This window comes from Coloeus monedula (genome assembly GCF_965178545.1).
Source record: "Coloeus monedula genome assembly, chromosome: W".
NCBI lineage: Eukaryota > Metazoa > Chordata > Aves > Passeriformes > Corvidae > Coloeus > Coloeus monedula.
The window spans coordinates 5,483,606-5,511,069 of NC_138821.1; positions in this window are offsets into that span (position 1 = coordinate 5,483,606).

Below are 27,464 nucleotides of genomic sequence, written 5' to 3' on the forward strand. Positions count from 1 at the left end.
TAAAAATATAATCAAGCATCTGTTTAACTGGTTCACTGGTGACACCGTAATTCCCCACCGTTGCTCGTAGCTGAGCTAACAGCTTCCAATCCAGATTAGTCACCTGCGCGATATTGCCGCCCCCTTGCGGATTAGGGACAAATAAGACAGGGAACGCTATGCTGTCCTGAGCAGCCGCCAGCATGTCAGAATCACCCTTTTGTAAGCCCTCACGAGCAACCGCAGCCCAAAGTTCTCGATGGCCCCTAGCCATGGCCTCCGCGAGGTCAGACTCTGCCCCAGGGACAGGCTCAGGGCTAACAAAGGGGTTTCGCGAGCGAGAACAGTCCGGCGGAGACGGGTGAGGCAAGGGCGGAGGAGCAGGCTGCGGCAAGGAAGGCGTGGGAGGAGCGGGGGGGGGGGGGGGGGGGAAGGCGCGGAAGGCAACTCAGAGGCAAGGGCCTCAGGGGGTACGTGAACCGTAGCAAAGGTGGGGGGATTAGGCGGACCAGAGAAGGGAGAGGGACCATGTTCCCCGTAAAGACGATTACGGTCCTGTGCAACTTTAATCTTTTCTGCGGCTTTCTTTTCTGCCTGTACCATTAAAAGTTCATTATAAACAACTCTCCATAGTTTAGCTATCTTTTTAGCTGGCTTATCGTCATCTAAGACAAGATCCCAGAGTTTATCACTATACGCGCGCCACTGACTTAATTCATGAATGGAGTGGGGGTCAGCGAAAAAACCGTAAGAGCGCGCATGCGTTAAAAGAGCAGGGAGGTCTTTATCAAGATCAATCCCTTTAAAATTACGCTTAAGCAAAAAAGCCTTGAAAAGTTCCTGTGCTGCTTGCCTTTCCATACTTACGACGGTACCGTTGCTAGCCCCTCCAGGCTTCGGCAGCACGTATCGGCGAGCCCGCCTGTGCGGTCGCTCGGGCGCGGAGGAAATCGCTGCAGTATACAAGACCTCTTTCGCCGTCCGTCTAGCTGCGGGACCCGACCCCAACGCAACTCCCCCGTCGCATAAGGCTAGGGCAACTTCTCCTGTTCGGGCGCCAGATGTTGGGTGGAGTCGCGGGAGACAAGCACTCAAGGCATGATGTTCAGCAAGTCTCGCTTTATTTTTCAAAACTACACTTACTTATAGTACCTTTAATTAGCTCATACATATTGCAAAAGTTGAGCTCCTCATTGGTGGGAGCTATTCCGTGGGATCTGCAAACACGGTGGTCTTATCTTTCTCTTCCATATGGTTTCTGTCTTCTTTCTTATCTGAATGCACATTCTGTTATCTATGCAACTTCTTGCTCAAGGACTCAGTGTCTGCATCTTTTCTAAGCCTCCTGTGTTATCATGACCTTTGCTTTTTAGCCATTCTTCAGAAAGACTCTCAACAAATAGAAATCTACATCAGTTATTAATTCTAAATATGACCTTAAGGCTTTAACTATCTGACTCCATAACAAGAAATTTAAAGTTCAGTCTCTGCTTGTGGAAGGACCATCCCAGTCTCTGCTTGTAGAAGGACCATCTGCCTGATGGTTGACATCTTGGTCATCATCAGAAGAGTCATTAGGCTGATGATCTACATTCTGGTCACCATTTGGATGGTTGGTGTTCTGGTCATCATTTGGAGGTTGCCTGTTCTGCCTCTGGTGCTGTAGGTCAGGGCGAACGCATTTTGAAGGTAGCCACCATATCCCAGTATCTGTGGAAACGCAAGCATACCCACGATCCCAAATGATAAGCTCATGAGGGCCTTCCCACTGGTTAGTGAGTAAATTCCGTACCCAGACTTTTGCCCGGGGCAGTCGTATGTCGCCTGCAGACTGCAATGAGAGAAAATGATTCAGAATAACAGGATTATTTGAATTTTGTGGTACTGTAAGGTGATTAATTGTATACAAAGCTTTTGCTAGTCGGCTCTGTGGGGTTTCTCCATGCATTCCCCTTTTCTGCTTGTCCAAAACATGCTTCAAGGTACCATGAGCGCGTTCGACAATGGCTTGGCCAGTAGGAGAATGTGGGATACCAAAGGTATGGTCTACACCCCATAGGTGTAAGAACTGCCGCGTCTTCTCCGAGGCGTAGGCAGGACCATTATCGGTTTTCACAGAAGCTGGCACGCCCAGGACTGAGAAAGCCAATTTCCAATGGGCAATGACATCACGGCCCTTCACTCCAGTGTGAGCAGTAGCCCACATAGCTGAGGAGAAAGTGTCAATAGACACGTGCACATATTTCAGCCGACCAAATCTGGGATGTGAGTTACATCCGTTTGCCAAATCTGCAAGGCTTTTAGCCCTCTGGGGTTTACCCCTGCTGGCAAAGGCACAGCGAGTCCGTGACAGCACAAGCGCTGACAATGTCGCGCGCCTCGGTTGGCATTAAATGGAACTGCTTCTGCAGGGTATGTGCACTTTGATGGAAGAAACCGTGCGATGCCTTGGCTTGTGCAATTTTGTCAGGCTGAGGCCCTACCCACGCAGGGTTGGCCAGCATGTCAGCCCTGGCATTGCCTTCTGTTAGAAACCCTGGTAAATTGGTGTGGCTTTGAATGTGCAGAATGTAATACGGATGCACTCGAGCCTGATTTGCAGACCACAAGGTTTGCAACAGCGAAAACAGAGCTGCATTGTTCACCTCCTTCAGAAGTGAACAATCTAAGCGTTGGGTGATATCTGCTACATAAGCAGAGTCAGTAACCAAATTCAAAGGTTCCTGTGAGAATCACTGAAAAGCCATGGTAACAGCCCTTAATTCAACTAACTGAGCAGAGCCTGACTCGTGTTCCTTCAGCATCTGCCATTCCGATCCCTCCTTCCAGGTAACAATGGCTTTCCCAGTTTTCCCTGAACCATCCGTAAAGATGGTGGGTCCTTGCACCGGCACTCGGCTATTTCTCGGCCGCAAGGAAAGTACGGTCGATTTTGCCAGCTGCAGTAATTTATGGCTGGACAGATGGTAAGTGATCTGCCCTGAAAAGTTTTGCAGTGCGCTTTGCAAAGGAGCACTATGGATGAGGCTCCACTCAAAGTATTCCTTTGAGATCGGAATGACAATTACTGCAGGATCCGCAGCCATCAGTTGCAAACACCGTTGACGGCACTTGATTATCAGAGAAGCGACCAATTCAAACACTGTGGTCACAGTCCTTTTTGTCTGGTGAGGCAAAAAGACCCGTTCTAGGATATGCAAAGGATCAGGCCATTGTGCATTCCACTGGCCAATGATACCTGTAGGATGGAGGTCTGGAATAGTAATGAAAAAAGTGATAGCAATGGAGGGATCCACTCGATAAACCTGACGAGCGGAAACAGCCCGTTGGACCTCCTGCAGCGCTTGCCGCGCTTCCGGAGTCAACTCCCGAGGTGAATTCAGATCAGGGTCCCCTTTTAATGTATTAAAAAGAGGGGAAAGCTGCTTTGCAGTTAGACCTAAATAAGGTCGTAACCAATTGATGAAACCCAACAGCTTCTGAGCATCATTCAAGGTTTTAATCGAATCTGGGAATTGCACCTCTTGGCGTTGGATAGTTTGGTCCAAAATTTTCACTCCTAAATATTTCCAAGGAGGATGCTGTTGAACTTTCTCCGGAGCTACCTCTAATCCATAGGCATGCAGAGCAGCGAGCAGCTGAGGCTGTATTCTCAGCAGCTCGTTCCGTGTGGACGCTGCCACCAGGATATCATCCATGTAGTGGTAGCAGCATGCATCAGGAAACTGCTTGCGAACTCCGGCTAAAGCTTGGGCGACATACCACTGACAGATAATTGGACTGTTCCTCATCCCTTGAGGAAGGACCTTCCATTGGCATCTCTTAGCAGGTTCAGCATTGTTAATGGCAGGCACAGTAAAGGCAAATTTTGGTTTGTCATCAGGATGCAAAGGAATTGTGAAAAAACAATCCTTTAAATCAATGATCAGGATGTCCCACCCCGTAGGAATCATGGTGGGAGAGGGCATGCCAGGCTGCAATGCCCCCATACCTTCCATTACTGCATTAACTTTCCGGAGGTCCTGCAATAACCTCCATTTCCCTGATTTCTTCTTAATTACGAAAACAGGAGTGTTCCAGGGGCTAGTAGAAGGTTCAAGGTGCCCCTGTTGTAACTGTTCCTGAACCAGCTGAGGAAGGGTGTCTAACTTCTCTTTTGGTAGGGGTCACTGCGGCTCAAAGACTGGTGTGTTAGTCAATCACTGCAAAGGCAGTGTAGGATACTGTGCACCCTTACACACAGTGACCCCTGCTACAATTTGTCCCAATCCGTACGCCCCAAGCTGCCAACATGTCCCGTCCCCAAAGGTTAAGGGAAGTGGTATCAACATAAGGCCTAATTGTAGCTGTGTGCCCCTCTGAATCCTTCACCACCACAGGCCGTTCGCTTAAATAGCTCTGTGTGGATCCTCCTAATCCTGCGATGGGAGATCCCACAGGGGCTAAAGGCCATGAGGGAGGCCACGCAGAGAAGGAGATGATCGTTACATCAGCACCCGTATCAATCAAACCTCGAAGCTGAATCCGGGGTGGATGGGTGTTAGGCAGGATCAGGGTACATGTCATCTGTGGCCTTTGGTCAGAGATGTCTGCAGTCCAGAAGGCCTGCGGAAGTCCCGTAGATCCACTGCCGTTATCTTCGTGAGTTTGTTCTATCCTGGGGACACAAGACTTAAAAGGCACTAATTTAGCAAGGCAGGTCTTTTCAGGAATAGCTACAGGGGGTTTTTGCGTGGAGACCATAGCGCAAATCTGACCTTTAAAGTCAGCATCAATAACTCCTGAGTGCACTAAGATTCCTTGATGGGCAACATCAGGTTTTCCCACCAGCATCGCACTGGATCCCTGGGCTAAGGGTCCATATGCGTCCAAGGGAACCTTATAAATACCGCTAGCGTCTAAGACGACTGCGGGGTGAGGTGTGGACGTCAAACCCGTCTGATCCGTGGGTGCTGTCTGATCCCTGGGTGCCGTCTCTAGGGTGGCTGGGTAGGCCTGTGCCTGTACCTGTGCCACTCTCTGGGGGAGCAACTGCATCGGAGAGCAATTCCCCCTCCTTGCACCCCGGCGGAAGTTTCCCGACAACGGCTGACCATCGGCATGAGTCCGGGATCTACAGTAGCCTGAGCAATGCCCTGGCCTGCCACACCTCTTGCACTGGGGGATCGGTGTGTTCTCTTTGTGGCTCGGCTTAGGCCGCTTCCGTTTCTTCACCTGTTTTGGTTGCTTTGGTTCACGACCAGAAGATGTGTGAACAGGCTGCAGGAACGCAGCCGAAGCAGACCTTCTCTGGTTCCCAGATCCCACCTTAGCGCAGGCTTCGACCATGTCTGTCACCTCAGGATCCCCTGGTAAGGCATCTATGATTTTTCTGCACTCCTCATTTGCGTTATCTCTCACTAACTGCCTTAACAACAACTGTCTTAACCCATCATCCTCAACCTGCTTCTCAAGAGAAGCAGTGACTTTCTCTACAAAAGAGAGGAATGACTCTTATTTGCCTTGAACTTTCAGTATATTGCTTTCTGGGTGCTGACAACTCTATGGTTTTCAACAGGGCAGCCATGCCGACCTGTTGAGCTTGCTGCAGGACGCTAGAGGACAAGTTGCCTTGTAGACTGGGATCAGAGAAGGGACCAGTCCCCATCAAAGCATCCACTCCTGCTGTCTGTCTAGGATCAGCAGCAGGGAGCTGCATATTTGCTAATGCAGTCTTGCCGGCCAGCTTTCTCCAGGTTTTCTCAAAAACTGTAAATTGTATAGGTTGAAATAGAATTTGACCCAAGTGTCTGATATCAAATGGAGAAAGCAAATCTGTATTTATCACCCTTATTATTTGCATAACCTCAGCAGAACCTAGCCCATATTGTGCCACCTTGGATTGGAGGTCCTGGGCAACTTTCCAAGCAATTACCTCATGCTTGTCATGCTCCCCTGAATCCAGGAGGGCCTTATACACTGGGAAAGCTTGGATCTCTTTTGGGGAACCAGTACCATCCTGAACTCCTGGCACAGCCTGCGGATGGAGTGTAACAGCTCCCCGGTTACCCCCAGAATCCTCAGATCTATGTGGCATTCCAAGGATTTCTAATAACCTCCAGTCACCCTCCCCCAATGCTTGCACCTTAAGAGACTCCAGGAAGCGATTATAATGCGTCAGACGCACTGTTACCGTGCAGTCCGGAAAGGTCCAGGGGCGAGACCGGTGCAGCCTTTTTCTTCACCGCGCGGCTACAGCCGCCTGACGACCTGGGGCCAGAACCTCATCTGCCTCACTGCCTGGCGAGGAATCATCAGGCAAAGGCAACTTTGGGGTGCTGGGAGTAAACAGAAATGTACGGGGGGGTGTGGCACTTTGGCTAAGTTCGCCAGAGCCAGAACAGGCAGGACAGACTGCAGCTGGCTGTGCGGCAGTTTTTACAGCAGTTTCTTTACGGGAGGCCGTCTTGGCCAGGTCCGACCGAGTCAGTACTGAAGCTGCAGCCGACTCTGGAGCTACGGCTGCGCTCGGCGCCGCAGCCGGCACCGCGGCCGGCGCCGCGCTCGTCTCTCGCACGGCAGCCGCGTTCGGCGCAGTCGCCGCTTCCGCTGCTGTTTCGCGCTCCCCGGGCGCGCTCTGCCCCGGCGCCGCTGCAGTCCCGCGCTCCGCGGACGCGCCCGGCGCCGCCGCTGGTCCTTTCTCTGCGGACGCTCCCAGCACCGGCGCTGGCCCGTTCTTTGCAGCCGCTGCCGCTTCTGGGTTTTCTTTCGGCAGCACTGTTCCCGGTTTCGCCTCTGGCTGCGCCGTTTCTCGGCTCGGAGCTGCGTCTCCCGCTTCTGGCGGGGGGGGCGCGGGCGCCGCGGACGGCATGGCCGACACTGGCGCCGCTTGCAGCGCGGGCTCGGGCATTCGCCGCTCTAACAGGCTGAGCAAGTCCTCCATCCTTCGGGATAGGTTTCGTAGCTCTGACAGAAAGGGCAGATGCTGCATAAAAAGGTCCATGGTTCGGTTCTGCGACTGCGCAGAACAGTCCAGCGCCAGGGAGGGCAGCGGGCCATAGCCAGGCAGTCCCGGGAGGGGCACGTCCGGTGCTACGCCTGCTAAGTTAGATCCAGGTGCATACGGAACCGAACTAGGAGGGTCTCTGGGCGTCCAAGTTGCTAACCCGCTGATCTGCGGCCCTGGATAAGCTGTGGCTGCTGTCCAGCCGAAAAGCAAGGCAGGCTGTGCGCCCTGCCTCTGCCCTGACCCCACCGCCTCTGGCGGCGCGGGGTTCCTGGGGGCTGCGGAGTCCTGCGATTGTGCAGGGTGAGCCGGCGCAGGCTCTGCCTGTGGAGCCGGGGGGGTTATTCCAAATCCACCATCACTTGTCCCGGAAGCCCAGTCAGCGGGGCCCCCCTCGGACATTCCTCCATCACTCATCACCGAGACAGGCGATCCAGCCCTGCTATCACAGTCAAGGGCTGTCAGCAGAATAAATAACGACAGCCAGGTTTTGTATAATTCTGACGCTGCCGGCTCCCCAGTTGGGAGCTCTTGTCGGACAGTGCATCCGAGCTCTTGCCATAAGGAAAAGTCCAGGGCAGTATCTCTGTCCATGGAAATCCCTTTTAAAGTACCCCAGTCTAATAATTCCCGAACTGAGTTTTCAGGAATGGAGGTGCGCAATATGCTAAACACACCTTTCCAGACCAGTACGACAGCGTCGTTCTGTGAGCCGCTGTTCGCCATTTCTCAGTCCTGTCAGACCTCCCGGTCCCGGCGGGAAGGGGAACAGCGTACCTCTACAGGAATTCGGCTTGGCTCGCAGCAGCAGGACACGTCAGAGAGTGCAAATCACATCAGGGTCACCAAATATTACCGCAGGCCTGGTTCCTAAGGTATATCACCGTGTCCTGCAGCCATAGGGAGGAGGAGGAGAGAAGATCCAGCAGGCAGGAATTGTGCAGAAAGATTGATTTATTTAATTATTTTACAAACTCTTTTATAGACTTTTTTCTTCATAGTCCAATTGGACAAAGGACCAGCCACCCCTTGAGGGTGATTGGCCAAAATCCTAAAACATCCATTATCAAAATATTCTCCACTATACCATAAACAAGACTTTCCAAGATTGCAGGTGGCTTGGTTGTTTACATTCCCTGCTACCTCTTCTGTGAGAGAGAAAAGTCTCTCACGGACTTAGAAAAATAACAAGAAGATCCTCACTAACAGCATTTTTGTACCTACACAATAACTAATTACTTGTACTTCACACCAGTATGTTTTTGCTTTAACTAATGACTTTTCAATAAATTATAGGAATGGTTTGTGTTTTCTGTCCACTAATTCTTTTGTTTTTAAATTGTGCAACCAATGAAGATATGAATAACTATTCTGTTCTTCTTCCATTTAAAAGAAGATCTGAAATTTGGGCACCTGTCAATCTGACTTGGACTTGGGAAGGACAAGATGGTCTTTCACAATTTGCTCAACTATTCCAAGAGGAAATTCAAAAGACTAAGAAACTAGTTCGTAAATTTCTGGGTTGGTTGATTTTTGCCATTATTTCTGCTATAATAATATTAACCACAGCTTCTCTGGCTGTTGCAGCTTTAACTAATTCCATTCAAACTGCCCATACTGTGGGGCAGGCTTTAATCAATATTATGAAAGAGTTACAAACACAAGAGCAAATCGATAAGGAAATAATGACCAGATTAGATGCCCTGGAAAGTGCTCTTCTGTGGATTGGCGAAAGAGTTGAGGCTCAAAAACCCCCCATATCTTTACACTGAGATTAGGAACACATACATAACTCTCTATGTGTCACTCCTCTTCTGTGGAATGAAATGGAACAGAATTGGGAAATAATCAAAAACCACCTCAAGGGGCCTTTGATAATTCTTTACAACAAGATATTCATTCACTTCACACTCAATTGAAAGATCAACTCAGAGATTTGCAAACTCTGGTGGAACAAAATGTGCTGACAGGCTTTAAAAATGATCTCTCTTGGCTAAATCCGAAAAATTGGTTTTCTGGAATAAATTTATGAGTTTGTGTGGAGGGATTCCTTGTGGAACAGGGGAATTTGATACCCCTGGAAAGATTGGACAACCCAGGGTTGCTGAGGAAAAGCCCCTGGACTGGCCGCTGGGTGCAGGCAAGCCTGGAAAGCACCTGGCTGCAGGCAGCCCTGAAAGTCCTTGGCAAAGTTATACACTGGTTGGCTCCCCTGCTGATTAGAGGCCATCTAGAGGGACTTTGCAAAAGTAGATATAAGCTTGCATAGTTAAACAATAAAGGGAGAAGGATGCTCAAATCGTATTGGTGCATGTGTCATTACTCTTGCCAGCTCTCCAGCCTCGGTCCCTATCACCTGGCGTTCGAACAGGGACTCGAGTGATTTTCGCTTAAATGCGGTTTGTTTTCACTTAAATGCATTTCGCTTGAATGTGCTTTGTTTTCACTTAAATGCGGTTCACCTAAACGCAGCAAGACTCCGAATCATCGCACCGACAGTGAGGAGCCTGGAGAGCTGGAGCGGGAGTGTCCCAGCAAAAAAGCTGAGTGGTGCCGAAGACCGGAGCTTGCGCGGTCGAGCGGGCTCCCGCAGGTAAGAAGCTATGGAGTATGAGGTTGCCACTCGTCCCCTAGCTAGTATCCTCTCTAAGAGAGGCGAGACTGTAAAAGATCGACATCACTATGCCCTAATTACATGGGCCCAGGAACAAGGGTTTTTGAAATGCACTTCGCTTTTGTTTTCGATAGAGGAGTGGTCGGAAATCAAAAACAGACTGTGGCTGTCCACAACTGAGGGTGGAAAGGAAGGTAAAGAAGCAAAAGCTCTTGGATTAACTTGGAGAGCTATGACTTAAACCCTTGCAGAAATGAAAGCAGACAGGAAGGTGGCCGCAGCAGCCATGGAGGCGCTGAGGGGTGGCAGCCCTGGAAAAGAAAGAGAGGGGGGTCTCACGGAGCGGCGGCCAGAGTCCAGGGCGGAGTCCAGGGTTGCGCAATTCTTCGGGCTGACCGCTGGTCGACCGATGATGGGGGCATCAGAACCCGTACGCTCACTGCGGGAGCTGCTGGACACGACGGGGAAGGAAGTTACCCCACAGACGCCTGAGGGAGAACTGGTAGCAAAGGCAGAAGTAGAACCTCCCCATTCTGGGGGCGGGGCGCAGGCGAGCAGAGGAGAAGCAAGCGGTCCTAGCTCCCGGCCAAAAATGGCAGCACGCCACCCCCCTCTGCCAGACAGCGGATCATCATCCGTCTGCAAAGCAGCCTCTGCGACTTTGTCTCTTGCAGAGCCAGAGCCAGCCAGGGCTGCCAGGGGTCAGCCCCAAGAGGAGGAGAAGAACCGAGAGATGATGCATGAAGTAATGAAGAAGCTTGCTGAATTGTCTACTCGTCAGGATGCGCTGGAGTCTAAGGCTTGCGAAATCACACCATCAGCACCATGGCGTCCCGTGGACCCACCGGTCAAGACAGCCACCAGAACTCCTATGTTCCCATTGGGACAACCAGGCACAGGGCCTATGGCCCCTCCCTTCCCGCAAGAGGAGGTGCAGCCATTGCCTCCGTTAGCCCCGACGGTGAGGACTGATCCATTGTGAAGGAGATGGAATGGAGTTGTCCGTAATGCAATTATTGAAGGAGATTGGCAAGCTGTAGATGCCCTAGCCTGCCCTGTACTGATACAGGGGGACACTGCAAAGTGGGAACCCCATGATTGGAAAATCTTGCAGCAAGCAAAGCAAACGGTCACCACGCACGGCTTACGGTCTGAAGCTACACGGAGCATCCTGCAGTTTAAAGCAGATGTCCTGTGTCCTAATGATTGCATCGGCATCACACAATTGTTGTTAACCCCTTCACAGTTCCTGCTCTGGTAGCGAACGTGGAAGCGGCTAGCACAAGAAGAAGCTAGCAAACACCAAGGTGACACACAAGACCCACTGTATGTGATCCAAGCCGACATGCTAATGGAGCAGTGCTTTTGGAGAAACGGTGATGCAGCTGACCATGCCCACAATCATTCATCAGTTGTCACAGACTCTTGCCTATAAAGCCTTGTTGTCAATACCTGAAAAGAAGTCTCCTCCATATGCAGCAATCCGACAGGGGCTGTCGGAGCCATATGGTCAGTTCATTGACCGTCTGTTAGCAGCCTTGAAGGATGCAACTGAGCTCTCCGAAGAGCTCCAGGAGCAAATGTTCCGGACCCTTGCCTTTGAAAATGCTAATAGGCAAACTAAGACAATTCTTGCCACACTGCCCCAGGGAGCAGGAGTAGACGAGAGGCTCGTGCGTGCTAGCCGTGCAGAGCAGTTGTCTCAAACAGCTGCATTTACCTCAACGCTGCAGAATGTGCTGCAAAAACAGGGACAAGTCATTGCAGCAGCACTGACCGGAGGGGCGCAAAGAAACAAGGGACCGAAGGCCGCTGGCCCACCTCCTGGTCCCCAGACAGGCGGAGTAACCTTTTTCCAATGTGGTGAAGAGGGGCACCTGAGGGGCACTTGCCAGAAAACGGTGTGGTGTCACAACTGCAATTCCGGCACCCATGCCACTATAGCATGCCACCGTGCGGGAAATGGCCAGCGCAGCTCGGTGGCGCCATGCATCAGGACACAAGTGAGCGCCCCCACGAGCGACGAGTCGAGTGCAACCCCGGTGGTTTCCTTCAGCAGAACCAGCCAGCCACCTGAGGGAGCCTTGGAGTGGATGTGGCAACCTCAATAGAAGTTACGCTGGCAAACCACCAGGTCACCCTGATCCCGGCCACAGCCAAGGGCCCCCTGTCATCAGACGGCCCTCATCTGGGTGGCCTACTCGTGGGGTGGTCATCAAACAGCCGGCAGGGAGTAGTGGTGTTCCCTGGAGTCATTGATGCCGACTACACCGATGAAATTAAGATCATGGCCTACACGCTGCAACCACCCGTGACTATCCCGCAGGGCAGTCGCATTCCCCAAATGACCAATGGGGGAACCACCAACAGCAGTGTCCGCGGAGACCATGCTTTTGGGTCCTCTGGGTTCGACATGTTTTGGACATTGAACTTGGCCCAGAGACCTCAGCGGCAAGTGATCCTGCGAAGGGGGGCAGAAGCCACCAAAATACGGACACTTTTCAACACATGGGCCAATGTTTCCATAATTAACCAGGCGGTATGGCCACCTGGTTGGGAACTGGAAAAACCAGCAGCCACACTGGTAGGGGTGGGAGTAACACAAATCCGCCAAGTAAGTGCAACCCCAATTACCCTAGAATTTGAGGACAATCAAACTATTGTGTGTCGCCCCTATGTTATGAAGCTGCCTCAGACCTTGGAAGGCCTGATCGGACGTGACATCCCTGCACAGCTAGGCCTCGTGCTCACCACAGAGCAGCATTTATGCTGATGACCTCTGCTGATCAGCCGCCCATACGGGCTCTCACCTGGTTAACAGATGACCCTGTCTGGGTCCAGCAGTGGCTGGTAACAGACGAAAGGCTGAAGATAGTAGAACAGCTTGTTGCAGAACAGCTAGTGGCAGGACACATAAAGCCTTCGGTCAGCCCATGGAACACCCCTATCTTTGCGATCCCAAAGAAGTCGGGAAAATGGTGCCTCCTTCATGACCTTCAACAAGTGAATGTGCACATGCAAACTATGGGGGTGCTGCAACCTGGGCTACCGGCTCCTACAATGTTCCCAGCAGGATGGCAAATCACTGTTAATGACTTAAGACTGCTTTTTCACAATCCCACTGCATCCAAAGGACACACAACATTTTGCGTTTACAGTGCCCACTAAGAATCCCAGTGAGCCTACTAAGTGCTACGAGTGGGTTGTCCTACCTCAGGGAATGAAGAATTCCCCCACGCTGTGTCAGCTACATGTTGACTGGGTGCTACGTCTGATTCGACGACGCTACGCAGAAGCACTCATCTACCATTACATGGACGACATCCTGATAGCTACTGCTAAAGAGTTCCCAGATAAAGAGATGCAATGGGTCAGAGAGCAACTGCATGAGACTGGATTAGAGATCGCCCCCAAGAAGATCCAGCGGACTGCACCATGGAAGTACCTGGGCTGGCTCATATCAGAATCGCAAATTGGGCCCCAAAAGATCGAGCTAAATACAGAAATCTCTACGCTCCATGATGTGCAACAGCTGCTAGGAGATCTGCAATGGAGTCGCGGGAATCACGAACGCCGACCTCGCCCCCTTCCTGCCATGGCTGCACGGGACGAATGCTGCCAAACCTCAAGAATGCTCCCCAGACCAAGCAGCAGCTCTCGCCAAGGTCGCAGATAAGCTGCGGCACGCATGGGTGTCACGCAGAGAAGAAGGAGTCCCACTCGCCATCTTCATCACCCTGACCGGTGCAGCAGGTTCACATGCCATCATCTACCAATGGCAAAAGAAAAAGGGGGAGGACATGTGGATTCCTGAATGGATCTTCCTGCCGACTCAGCCATGCTTCAGACTGCAGTCCAGGGTAGAGATGGTGGCGCTTTTAATCCAAAAAAGTCGCGACCAGGTGGTGGAGTTGGATGGCAGGGAGGCAGAGGACATCAGTATACCGGTCTGGACAGGGGACTTGGAGTGGATGCTACGCCATGCGGAGGCACTGCAAGAAGCTCTGCTCGGATTCACCGGCGTGGTCCACAACAAGCGCCCACAGGGAAGGCTGGCGCAGCTTCTGGGGCGCTATGAGTGGCTGGACCGCCTGCTGAATGTAGAACGGCCTATCCTAGGGCACACGGTGTTCACGGATGAGGGGAGGAAGACGAAGCCTGTGCGTGGAAAGAGAACGACAACTGGAAGACTCATGTCATAGCGGGAGAACCGGCCAACAGCTTGCAAACACTTGAACTGCGGGCCGTGAAATGGGCCTTATGACAGTGGTCGAAGGAACCGGTGAATGTAGTCAGCGATTCCCTATATGTTGTTGGAGTAGCCCAACGGATCCATGATGCAGAAATCCGGCGTACTAACAACGAGCATTTGGGCAGACTGCTTATCATGTTGTGGCATACCCTGCAACAACGGACACACCCCTACTGTATCCTGCACGTTCGGAGCCACCAGTGGAACATCGGGCTGGGAGAGGGCAATGCCCGTGCAGACGAGGCGGTGACCTGTGTCCCCATAGTGCATCTCCCGCCTACGAAAATTTTTGAGCAAGCCAGATGTAGCCATGATTTTTTCCACCAAAACGCAAAATCCTTGCAGAGACAGTTTAGGATCCCGCTGATAGAAGCGAAAGGCATAGCGCGGGCTTGTCCCCGCTGTAGCCATCATGGCCCTGGGTTGGGTGTGGGGGTTAACCCCAAGGGTTTGAAAGCCCTCGAGCTCTGGCAAATGGATGTCACTCACGTCCCTGAGATCGGCCGACAGTGCTATGTCTATGTAACAATTGACACTTTTTCACACATCCTGTGGGCTATCGCTCAGACAGGAGACAAGGCATTGCATGTGTAGTGGCATCTGCTCTCTTGCTTCGCAGTAATGGGGATATAGCACCAGACACAGAGGTAGAGTGGGGAATTGTTTTTGACTGTCTTGAGAAAAGGGCATTGGCGGACATCTTTGATTGGCTGTCCGCCCATTTAGACCGAGTGAAGGCAGTACGGAGTGTGGCAGTGTTAGGGCGAGAGTGTAGCACACAGGTTTGTGTCCTGCAGCAACATGTGGTGGCCCCTGAGCGCTGGGAAATGACAAAGCAGCGCTGGACCCACAAACATTCTGAGAGGTTAGCTTCTCTTAAGCATCTTAACCAGGTCCCACGCAATGTTGACAGCAATCCAAAAGAGACAAAACATGTGGGTCACCCTAGCTAATTTAATGGGGCAAGACTCTATGTGTCTGAGCCTGGCCATGCCAGGGGATCCATTTCGCACCTGTTTAATTGGGGTCCCATACTTTAACCCGCAAGACTTCCGAAGGATGCTAGACAACATCTCCCTGATAGGGAACGCCACAGGTAATGGTAATTGTTCAGGGCTGATCGGACTCAAGCCTGTGCAGAAGCGTGCCTGCTGGCAAGCTGCATTCTTGTAAAGCATCAGTGTCACTATGAGGACACCCGAAGAGTTAGACCTACTGGGTTCCACAAACCAAACTGGGGATGGTTACATGACATTCGAGCCACCCACTACCGGTCAATTAAATGTTAATAGGCGCCTTTGGGCCACTGTTGACCCTCTTGCAGACTGGTTTCTGAGAAACTACAAGTCCAAAGCAATTTACTACCGAATCAACATAACGGGTCAAGCCCCGAAATGCCTCCCCATTGGTACATTCTTAATATGCCGGGACTGCGCATGGAGTGGGGTTCCCGCCAGCCCACATGGGGGACCGTGCTACTTAGGGAAACTCACCCTGTTCCACCCAAACCTGCATCAACTCTTAAATATCACCCACCTCACTGAAACCAGGGTGCGGCATTCGGTCCATGAGCTCAAATGTGAAGGGTCTGAAGAGCCCGTCTTTTGCAGTCGTAGTACAATTTGGCTAGCATCCATGTTTTTACCTGGTGCTTCAGTGGCTAGGGCACACGCAACATTACACAAACTTGCTTGTTGGGCAAGGGACAAACTAAACATAACTTCGCAGATGCTTGACCAGCTAAGTGCAGATGTTATTAGTGTTAGGCATGCAGTATTACAAAATAGGGCATCCATTGATTTTCTACTATTAGCCCATGGCCACGGCTGTGAAAATTTCCAAGGTATGTGCTGTATGAATCTTTCTGACCACTCTGTCTCACTTCACAAGCACCTCTCCGACCTCCAGAGGGGTCTCCACAACCTTCAGGAGACAGGCGACCTGTTACAGTGGGGATTACTGTAACACGTATATACCAAACCGGGAGTCTCATGGGAAAGAAATATATATGGACAGATTCTTGGTAGATGTTTCAGAGATGTTTATTTCTCCAGCCACAAGGCCGGGGCTCTGCCAGGGAACTCTCACAGTCTGGGCTGAGCGTCCTTGCCCGCCCACGGAAACACAAAAAAACCAATGGGGAACGAGGCTGACCAGGGGCAGGGAAACCCCGTGTCTCCCCCCCCAGGGCCCCTCTCCCAGGGCTCCATGGCAGGGGGAGGAGACCCCAACATTTCACCCGTTTATTTTTAACAAAAGAGATGTAAAACTTAACATTGAAAACAACAAGGACAGTTTCAAAACAAAACAAGCCACCCTCCTGAGCCTTTGAATGTCCAAACAGATTCCGTGGAACATCTTAGGGCTGACAGAAGTGAGACAGAACTCTCTGAGCATGCTTTGTGGGGAAACTGAGGCAGGAGAGGGTTTAATTTCTTCCCTCCCCCTTTTCATCCCCCACTCGGCATTGGAAAGGGATTTTTGGGGAAACAATTGGCAAAGGTATGGTTTTGTGAGGGAAACCATGGATGAAAAAACAGATTGGGAATACACTGGGGGTAATAGGACATAGGGTAAAAGGGAAAGGTGGGATTAGGAAAGGGAGACTGTAGGGGGGGCTTACAATGGAGATATTGTCTAACACGACTACGATTTTTAGCATATATACTGCCTTTTACAGGAGCACCATCAGGCCCAGTGACCTGCGATGCTTGTAACCCTTTTCTACCTTGTATAATTTTGAATTCCACCACCTCTCCATCTCCCAAGCTTGGGATGCATTTTTCAGGGTTATTCTTTTTAATAGCAGTTCTATGCACGAATATGTCTTGCTGGTTGTCACACCTTGTTATAAAACCACAGTTTTGCTTAACATTATACCATTTTACAATCCCTAAGATCTTAGCTACTATGATTTTTTCCTTTTTCCGAGTGGCTGCTGTTTTCTGTCTCACTGCGTCTTTGCTCTCTCTTTCAGTCACTCCCGTGTTGGAATTGTCGGAGCTGCTGGGGCTGCCGGAGCTGCTCGTGCCTGCGCGCTCTTCCTGGGGTCGCATTCAGGGCCGCACGGGCCGGGCCGGGCCGGGCCGCGCTGCTCCTTTCTCTGTGCGTCGCCTCCTCTGGTCGCAGCTTCGCTGCCGCTGCCAGGTGCTGCATCTCAGCTGGGCCCCCGAGCGACGACTCTCCCGCGCTTCGCTCCAGCGCGCGTTTTGGCTGGACGCAGCTCCGCTCCACCGCCGCTGCCGCCGCCTGCGTGCCACCCCGCTCAGTCAGGCGTTCACGGGGCTCGGTCCACCATGTGCTGTGTGGGGCCGGGCGGGCACCGCCGGGTCCCACTGCTCCCGCCGCGCCTCGCTCCGCCACTGACACTGCGGCTCGCGTGGCTCCGCCCGCGCGCAGGAACTGCCTCACTGCTGCTCGGAGACTGCTCGGTCCACATGGCCGAGGCCACACGGTCCTTGAGGCACGCTTCCCTTCGCCAGGATACAGCTGACATTGCTCAACAGTCTCGGTAATTAAATAATATTCACAAAAATATTCTTCCATAGGCGTGTATTTTGACTCAAATATTAACTGTGTCCAAATGGTCTTCCAAAAGTCCTTGGTACGAATTAAATCCCAAGAAACATAGAAAAAGTTCTTAAACAACCATGCCAGGAAGTGTTTCAGTTCTTTTTGAGCTTGAATGAAGCTAAAATTTACAAATCATTGTTCAAGAATCTTTTCAAGTTTAAGATAAATGTCCATATGCAGCTCGGAAAGCCAAGAGTCTTCCCACGGTTCCTCCATAGTTTAGATATGGAATAGCAAAACAAAACCAAGAAGAGGAATCCAAAGTTTCTAGGGTTTACTCACACAAATCAGTCGCTTAGGGATCGGGGATTGTTCTGCTGACAATTTACCACCATTTGTTACAGTGGGGATTACTGTAACATGCATATATCAAACCAGGAGTCTCATGGAAAAGAAATATATATGGACAGATTCCTGGTAGATGTTTCAGAGATGTTTATTTCTCCAGCCACATGGCTGGGGCTCTGCCGAGGAACTCTCACAGTCTGGGCTGAGTGTCCTTGCCCGCCCAGGGAAACACAAAACAACCAATGGGGAACGAGGCTGATCAGGGGCAGGGAAACCCCTTGTCTCTCCCCCAGGGCCCCTCTCCCAGGGCTACATGGCAGGGGGAGGAGATCCCAACAGTGACCCTATTGGAGATTGGCTTAAGGGTCTGGGTATCACCGTATAGCTGCGTACCTTGGTAGTAGAAGGCTGCTGATTGCTATTTGTAGTTATATTAGGCTTAATAGTGTTTGGGTGCATTTATTTTTGCATTAAAGCGGGGCTGCGAAAGATTATCGATCAGGCCTGGGTTGCCCAAAAAGAAAACGGGGGATGTGTAGAGGGATTCCTTGTGGAACAGGGGCATATGATACCCCTGGAAAGATTGGACAACCCAGGGTTGCTGAGGAAAAGCCCCTGAACTGGCCACTGGGTGCAGGCAAGCCTGGAAAGCACCTGGCTGCAGGCAGCCCTGAAAGTCCTTGGCAAAGTTATACACTGGTTGGCTCCCCTGCTGATTAGAGACCGTCTAGAGGGACTGGGCATGAATCTTTGCAAACGTAGATATAAGCTTGCATAGTTAAACAATAAGGGAGAATGATGCTCAAATCGTATTGGTGCATGTGTAGTTACTCTGGCCAGCTCTCCAGCCTCGGTCCCTATCACGTTTGGGTTTTTATTGGACTGGATTATTTGGCAGTGATATTTTTTTAAATTTTCTGTCTTGTCCTTTTTAACATAGTCAGAGCCATTAAAGGCACACAAAAACAAGTTATGGTTGCACTAGCTTTGTCTATGACCTCAATAAAAAGAGAAGGGGGAAATGTTGGGTTGAAAGCGTTACAGAAAGAACAACAGCAACATCGTGTGCCTGAACAAACTGAACAAGAAGCCACAACAACCAGAACATGAAGGATCTGAAACTGGAACGGTTTTCCTGCTCTACTGCCTCGTGACCCTGGAAAGAATAATAGAAATGTCAAGACAACAGATTTATTGTGAAACTGTAATCAACTTTAAGCTTGCAGTTAAAAATAGCTTTTAGGCTAAGGGTATAAATGCTGTTTAACTTTGCAATAAACCAGATTCACTTGCATCCAACTTGTGTCTCTCGCCTTCATACGCTACAATTCCTGAAATACTATTTCGTCTTGCCTTTTTAGTCAACCAAGGACATCTTGTTTTTTACCATGTATCATAGACATAATAAATGTGGGGCAAAGAAGCTCTCGGGCCAACTCCAGTGGGGCAGAACCTGGGGAAAATTACCTAACCAACTGCTCTTCTAATTGGACAATATTTGTTAAATATGCAAATTTGTTAAACCTTATAAAATTGTAGAAATATGGTGCCAGGTGTGCCCATCACCACCAGGACACCTGGAAGCTTCCAAATAAAGGTCTGCTTTTTACTTTACTATTCTAGCAAGGGTTTTTTCTCTTTTGATTATAGGCAACAATAGCATAAGGCATTACAACAGCTATAACACTGAGTCATGATGCAAGCTAAAACACATACAGCATTATTATGGTGATGATTATAAACAGATGTTTCAACCAAGTTCAGCTGGGTAACTGTTGGGGTCCCTCCCCTGCCATGGAGCCCTGGGAGAGGGGCCCTGGGGGGGAGACACGGGGTTTCCCTGCCCCTGGTCAGTCTCATTCCCCATTGGTTGGTTTGTGTTTCCCGGTGTGGCCAAGGACCCTCGGGTCCCGTGACCGGGGAGTTCCTGAGCCGAGCCCCGGCCATGCGGCTGGAGAAATAAACATCTCTGAAACATCTACCACGAATCTGTCCATATATACTTCGGTTTCCACGGGACTCCTGGTTTGAAATACACTTGTTGCAGTAATCCCCGCTGCAACAAACTGGTGGAGGAATGCGGGCAAGATACCCATCCCTGAGGAAGATTCGTGAGTAAAATAACCACTCTAGACCTCTCTCTTCTCATCTTGGTTTGGATATTCTCTCTGGACTATGGAAGAATCGTGGGAAATGGGGCTCTCTGAGCCACAGAGAAAAATGTATCTAGAAGTAAAAGAAATCCTTGAACAACAAAACAAAAAAGTAATGCAACTGGGAGATCTAGAACACTTTTTCATCTGGCTTTTCAAAAGGTTCCCCTGTATTTCTCGAGACTTACTTTTTGATATCGAACCTCCTGTATCTTGTGAGGGGTGTTTCTGGGATGAGATCTGGGATAAAGTATGGGATCAAAGAGAAGCTTTCTGTGCATACCTTATAATCAGGGAAGCCCTTGAGAAGCATTTGAACGGTCCCATTACCCCTAAAGCAGAGGATCATACTTATCCCGTGGCCGAGACTGCGCGGCCGCCATCCCGGGAGCACATGACTGCAGCCGTGCCGGCGGAGGTGCCTGCGCTGGATGCTCCCGGCCCCCTCGGGAGTGCGCTCCTTATAGCAGACCCCATCCCTGTCTCGGGGTCCCCGGCCACACGGCCGCGAGTGAGGGAGCGATGCCGCAGGTGCCGCGGGTGCCGTGGGCCACGAGCAGCCAGGAACCGGGCATCGGCGTGGCAGGCCGCTCTGAGCGACTGGCTCGGAGAGCCCTGCAGAGGGAGAAGCGGCGGTTTCCACAGCGACACGAGAAGCCGCGCAGCGCAGCGCCGAGCTGGAACGGGGACGCACCCAAAGCAGCGTGGAGTTGGCCGAGCGGAACCACTCACAGGGCACGGAGCCAGCGGCGATGGCAACGCGGGGCCGCGCAGAGCCCAGACACGCACCGGAGCAGCCACAGCATGGGGGCCGGGCCGAGACGTCGGAGTCGGCGAGGCGGCGGCCACGCGGGACCAGCAGCCACGACGAACACGCAAGCATGTGATAGGAGGAGTTATAGCCACGAAAGTCACAGGAACTGTGAAATGGTACAATGTCAAAAACAACTATGGATTTATAACACGAGATGATACAGGTGAAGATTTATTCATCCACAGAACTGCCATTAAAAGGAATAACCCTAAAAATTACCTGCAAAGTGTAGGAGATGGGGAGGTTGTACAGTTTGATATAGTGCAAGGAAAGAAGGGTTTACAAGCAGCAAATGTTACTGGGCCTGGGGGTATTCCAGTCAAAGGCAGCCGTTATGCACAAAATTATAAACAATATCCATCCCAGCAATTTCCCTACCCACAGCCTACTTCCCCCTTTTACCCTATACCCAGTATGAACCCTTTCCTAAGTTTACCCTATCCCCAGTTTATTCCTAATCCGTTTTTCACCCCATGGCTTCCCTATACAATTCCATTTCCCTACAATTCCTCTCCGCTACCGAGGGGGGGATGAAAAGGGGGAGGCAAGAAATTAAACCCTCTCCTGCCTCAGTTTCCCCACAAAGCATGCCCAGAGAGTTCTGTCTCCCTTCTGTCAGCCCTAAGATGTTCCAGAGAATCTGATTGGACATTTAAAGACTCAGGAGGGTGGCTTGTTTTGTCTTGAAACTGTTCTTGTTATGTTTATCCAGTTGTTTTCATTCTCCTTTTATTAAAATAAAACGGGTGAGATGTTGGGGTCCCTCCCCTGCCATGGAGCCCTGGGAGAGGGGCCCTGGGGGGGAGACACGGGATTTCCCTGCCCCTGGTCAGTCTCATTCCCCATTGGTTGGTTTGTGTTTCCCGGTGTGGCCAAGGACCCTCGGGTCCCGTGACCGGGGAGTTCCTGAGCCGAGCCCGGGCCATGCGGCTGGAGAAATAAACATCTCTGAAACATCTACCACGAATCTGTCCATATATACTTCGGTTTCCACGGGACTCCTGGTTTGAAATATACTTGTTGCAGTAATCCCCGCTGCAACAGGTAACCATTAGGTAAGTTTGGTCCAGATTTCTTCAAATCACCAGGAGGTATCATCTGAAGCTGTGCGTTGTAAAATTTGGGTTTGTTTCCAGATTTCCTGGATAGCTGTAGACACTCTACCACTTTGATTGATGTATACACAGCAACTGCTATTAATGACAGTGCATACTCCTTGTGACACTAAAAGGTCTAGTGCCATTCAGTTTTGTAAAACAACTTGTGATAAGCTCTTAATTTCTTCTTGCAAAGCAGTAATGGCATCTATTGTACAATTGTATATATATTCTATGGTAGCAGAAATGTCCACTATTGTCATTTCTAATTCACTTACTCCTAGCCAGGGTAAAAACCATCTTACAAAATGGTGAAATTTAGTTGTTGCTCAGCTATAGAATTTAAGGTTCATTTTGTATGCCCCAAATAGCTGCTTCTCCAGAGTCCTGAGGGCACATGGTCTTTAACAATTATTGTTATGTTAGGGACTAAGGCTCTTAAATTTCAAATGCCTTTCCAGCCTAGGGGCAACACTTTGCAGGTTTTATTTCCACATATCCAATACTACCGTGTTCCATTCAGTACTGGCCAAGGATGATTTACTTGCCCAATATTAAATGTTTGAGTACATTGTGTGTGATTTCCAAGTTCCAATTTCATTAGTACAGTCTAGTTCTCCTGTTCTTTTAGAGGGGTTACATCTTTGTACACATGTATGATCATAAGAGATGTTGGTGGGTACTTGCACACTAATGGGTATGTCTTCTTCTTGGTGAAAGGAAGTGTTCACACAGTAAGTAGTATTCTTTTCCCACCAGAACTCAAATTGCATAAATGATTAATGGCTTCATCTTTTTTTCAGGTAGATGGGTACACACCCAACAATCATTTTTGTGCAACTCTTGGATCACATTTTCTAATAAAAGTAGATGGAAATTTTGCTCCCAAGTCAAGGCTGAACTAACTATTGTCAGGATAGCAAAATGAGGCTTAAGCATCTTGGTTTTTCTCAGACAACTGTTCAATTACCCGAAGGGCCTCATCCCTTTTAGTTCTAGAATAATGTATCTAAAATTTTACTCCGTCCAGTTTCAGTGCAGTAAAAGTTGTCAACAGTACTTGGAAAGGTCCCTTTCACTTTGGCTGGAGCAGTGCGGTTCCCCAGTCTTTCAAGTAGACCCAATCTCCTGGTTGGAACTTGTGCGCTGGTGTTTCCAATCACGTTAGCCTGGAGATCATTGCTGTTCACTGCAAATCCTGTAAAGTTTTACTAAGACACTAAGGTAATTATTCAAATCAACCCCTCCTTCTTTGTGTGTGTTTCTTGGAATGTGTGGTACTTGGTAGGGTTGACCATATAGCAGCTCATAGGGTCTTATTTTGCTGGTGCCCTGTGGCTGAATTCTAATTTGAAGTAGAGCAGTAGGTAAGGCTTGGACCCATGTCAAGGAGGTTTCCTGACATATTTTACCCAATTGCAATTTGATCGTATAATTAATTTTCTCTACTTTGCCACTAGCATGGGGCCTCTAAGGAGTATGAAGATCCAAAGCTATTCCCAAAGCTTTCCTAACCTGTTTTATCACTTCTGCAATAAAGTGGGAATGTCTGTCCAATGACATTCCCAAAGGTACCCCAAATCTAGATGTTATTTGATTCAACAGTATTTTAATCACATCCCTAGCCTGGTTGGTGCAACAAGGAAAGGCTTCTGGCCACCCAGAAAAGGTATCCACAAGAACTAGGAGGTATTTATACCCCCCTTTTCTGGGCAATTCAGTAAAATCAATCTGCCAATATTCACCTGGAACATTTCCAGATTTTATGGCTCCTAGTACTACTTTGTTAGCCATGTTAGGATTATTTCTTTTACAAACTATACATTGTTGGATTCTTGATTGTACAATCTGAACCATTTTAGACCCAATTATAGATTTTATTGCAAATGTTTCAAAAGTTGTTCAGTACTCCAATGAGTGGCTTTGTGTTCGTGATCCACTATTTCATGCAAGATTGGTTCAGGGACTACTATTTGCCTGATTGGGGTAACTGCCCAGACTCATGGATCAAACTTTGCTTCTAAGGTTTCAATTGACAGTCCCTAGCACTATACTCTGTTTTTTCTACTGGGAGAGGTATCTCTGGCAGGGGTATTAAAAATAAAACTTTGTTTTCTAATGTGCCTCTTTCTGCAGCCTCTTTGGCAGCCTTATTGCCTAAATGATTCCCCTATTCCGGTTTGGTCTTACCTGCTTGGTATACTCTGCAGTGCATGATGCCAACTTCTGCTGGTTTCTGGATACTTTCAAGTAAATCCAAGATTTGTTTGCCGTTTTTGATTGATGTGCCTTGAGATGTCAAAAGGCCTCTTTCTTTCCAGATGGCTCCGTGTGCATGTACCACTTCAAAAGCGTATCTTGAATCAGTCCACATGTTAACTCGCTTTCTTTTACTCAGTTCCAATGCTCAAGTGAGTGCAATTAGTTCTGCTTTCTGGGCCGAAACATCGGAGAGGAGTGCCCCCAATTCGTTTACCTCATGGTGTGTAATCACTGCATATCCAGAGAGTCCTTTTCCATTTCAGACCAAGCTGCTCCCATCAGTAAACAATTCTCAATCGGGTCTTTCCAAGGGGCTGTCTCCTAAGTCAGGTCTGCTGGAATACATTTCTTCTATAGTCTGTAAGCAATCGTGCTCTGTAGTTCCTTCTACTTGTTGGGCAGATAAGAACATAGCAGGTTATCTTAATGATAGAAGTTGTTTTGAGTGTCACATCATCTTTCTCCAGCAAGACTACCTGGTATTTTAGCATCTGGCTGGGAGATAGCCAGTGGCCCCCTTTTTGCTCAAGTACTGACTGCACCGTATGTGGTATATAAAAGACAATGCTTTGTCCCCACGTGAGTTTTTGAGCTTCCTGGATCAAGAGAACAGTAGCTGCTACTGCCCTCAGACAACTAGGCCAGCCTTGGTTGACATTATCTAGTTGCTTTTAAGATTCCTCCAAGTAGGTCCTTCAAGAGGCCAAAGTTCTCTCTCCTGAAGTCCAGGGTTATAATCCTACTTATTGCCCTGCTTTCTCCACACAGTAACGCTGTCCACATTATTAATTGTTGTCTTCCCTGATGGGGGAGACATTCAGATTTTTGCCAGGAGAAAAAAGGAGGCGAATGGGACTTCATGCTTCTCAGTCTCCAGATAGGTGTTTATTAATTCTTATCTAAGGAGTACAAGCCACTGACGTGGCCTAGACATAGCACAGAGCAGAGAATGCAGCAAGAAGACAATTTATCAAGATTTCACAGCCTTTTAAAAGGTAAATTACCCAATGAAAACTTAAAACGCAAGATATTTTCACTTTTTTACCAATATCCAACAAGTTCCTAAATCACGTAGACAGGAACTGCGGAATTCTTTATCCAATCATCCTAAACTACTTCTACTGCAGAATATGGAGTAGTAGAAGAAGAAGGTTTGGAGAACAACAACAATCTTCCATTTTGGTGTTTTTTTTGCTTTTATCTATTTACTATGCAAATAGACCTAAAAACTCTAAATTTTTCACCCTGTGATAATCTCACATAGTATTCTATCACCTAATTCACACCATTGTAGATTCAAATTCTTCCCAGAGGCTAGGCAAATTTTCCCATGGACAAAGGCCAAAAACAGTACTGTCCAGGGGGGTAAAACCCTTCAAAACAGGCAGAGAAATATTCTCTGCATTTTGGGTTCCCACAACACGGGATCTTGAACTCTAGCATCTCATGGTCATTGCAGACAAATTTCACATCCCCAGCCTGTCCTTTGTTGGTACAAGGTCCATCAGTACACCTCTCCTCTTTGTCTTCTCTACCACCTGTATCAAAAAGGTATCCTCAATGCTCTGCAGGAACCTCCTGAACTGTTTGCCTAGCTATGTTGTCTTCCCAGAAGATATCATAGTGGTTGAAGTCCCCAATGCGAACCGGGACCTTTGATTGTGAGGCTACTTCCAGCTGTTTGCAAAATGCCTCATCAACTTCCTCTTTCTGATCAGGTATCCTGCAGTAAACACCCACATTGGTCCCACCCATGTTAGCCTGCCCCTTAATTCTTAACCATAAGCTCTTGTCTCGTTCTTCATTCACCCCCAGGCAGAGCTTGATACATTCTAGTTGCTCTCTCACATAAAGAGTAACTCTACCACCTCGTCTTGCTGGCCTGTCTTTCCTAAAAAGTACATAGCCATCCATGACAGCATTCTAACTATGCAAGCTATCCCACCATATCTCTGCAATTGCAATGAGATCATGGCCCTGCAACTGCAGAATCACAGAATCATCAAGGTTGGAAGGGACCTTCAAGATCATCTAGTCCAACTGTCAACCTAGCACCAGCATAATCGCCCCTAAACCATACCCCAAGTGCCACATCCAGATGCCTCTTGAACACTTCCAGAGACAATGAATCTGCCACTACCCTGGGCAACTTATTCCAATGCATAACAACTCTTTCAGTGAAAATTTTTTTTCTAATATTTAATCTGAATCTCCCCTGGCACAACTTGAGGTCATTTCCTCACATCCTTTCCCCTGAGACATGGCAGAAGAGACCAACCCCCACCTCACTACAACATACTTTCAGGCAGTTGTAGAGAGAAATAAGGTCCCCCCGAGCCTCTTCTTCTTGAGACTAAACCACCCCAGTTGTCTGTGCTACAAATTACTCTGCTTCCATCACTGCAACCACCCCCACAGGGTATTTGCCACCATCCATGAGTCAGTGCAGAGGTAAAGTACTGGCTGTTTTTCTTGTTCAGCAATGTCTAAGGCCAGATGGATAGCTTTCACCTCTGCAAACTGATTCAATTCACCTTCTTCAGCAGTTTCTGTGTCTTGTCCTAGGGGACTCCATACAGCTTCCTTCCATCTCTGATGCTTTCCTAAAATATGTCAGGATCTATCAGTAAACAAGGCATATTGCTTTTCATTTTCTGGCAAATTATTATGGAGTGGGGCATCTTCAGCATGAATTACCTCCTCCTCTGGTGAATTTCCAAAATCTTTGCTTTCTAGATAGTCCATAATTACATCTAAGATTCCTGGATGACTGGGAATTCCCATTCAAGCTCGCTGTGTGATCAGTGTGACCCACTTATTCCTTGTAGCATCAATTGTATGGTATGTAGAGGAGACCGTTGAACATCCAATCCAGCCCAGGTAACTGGGGCACCAGGAGGAGCTGTAATTCAGTATGAAACACTTTCAAAGTGGCTTGGACCCCTTCATAAACTGCCAGGATCTCTTTTTCAGTTGGAGTATAGCAGGCTTCAGATCCTCTCTATCCCCAACTCCAAAAGCCAAGGGGTCTTCCCTGAGGCTTTCTGCCAGAGGCTCCAGGAAGGACCATTCTCCCCAGCTGCAGTGTAGAGCACATTTTTTACATCTTGTCCTGTCCAGACTGGCCCAAGGGTTATTGCATGAGCAATCTCCTCCTCGATTTGTGTTCCAGTTTGGCCAAATTTAGAAATATATCCTCTGAGAGAAGGCAGGTTACCACCCCTCCCCCACCAGGTTCGGGAAAAATGAATTTTCCTTGAAGGAAAGTGAAGGAGATAAAAGCTATTTATTTAACAAACACACGGGAAAAGGAAAATAATGCTAAATAATATAATCTCTTGCTGTGGAGGAAAAACCTGGGAAAGTGTTAGAGTCCTCCCTTTGGTCTCCTTGGAGCTGGGGCTTGGCCCAGGGCCAGGCCCTCTGTGCCCAGTGGAAAGTCCTCCG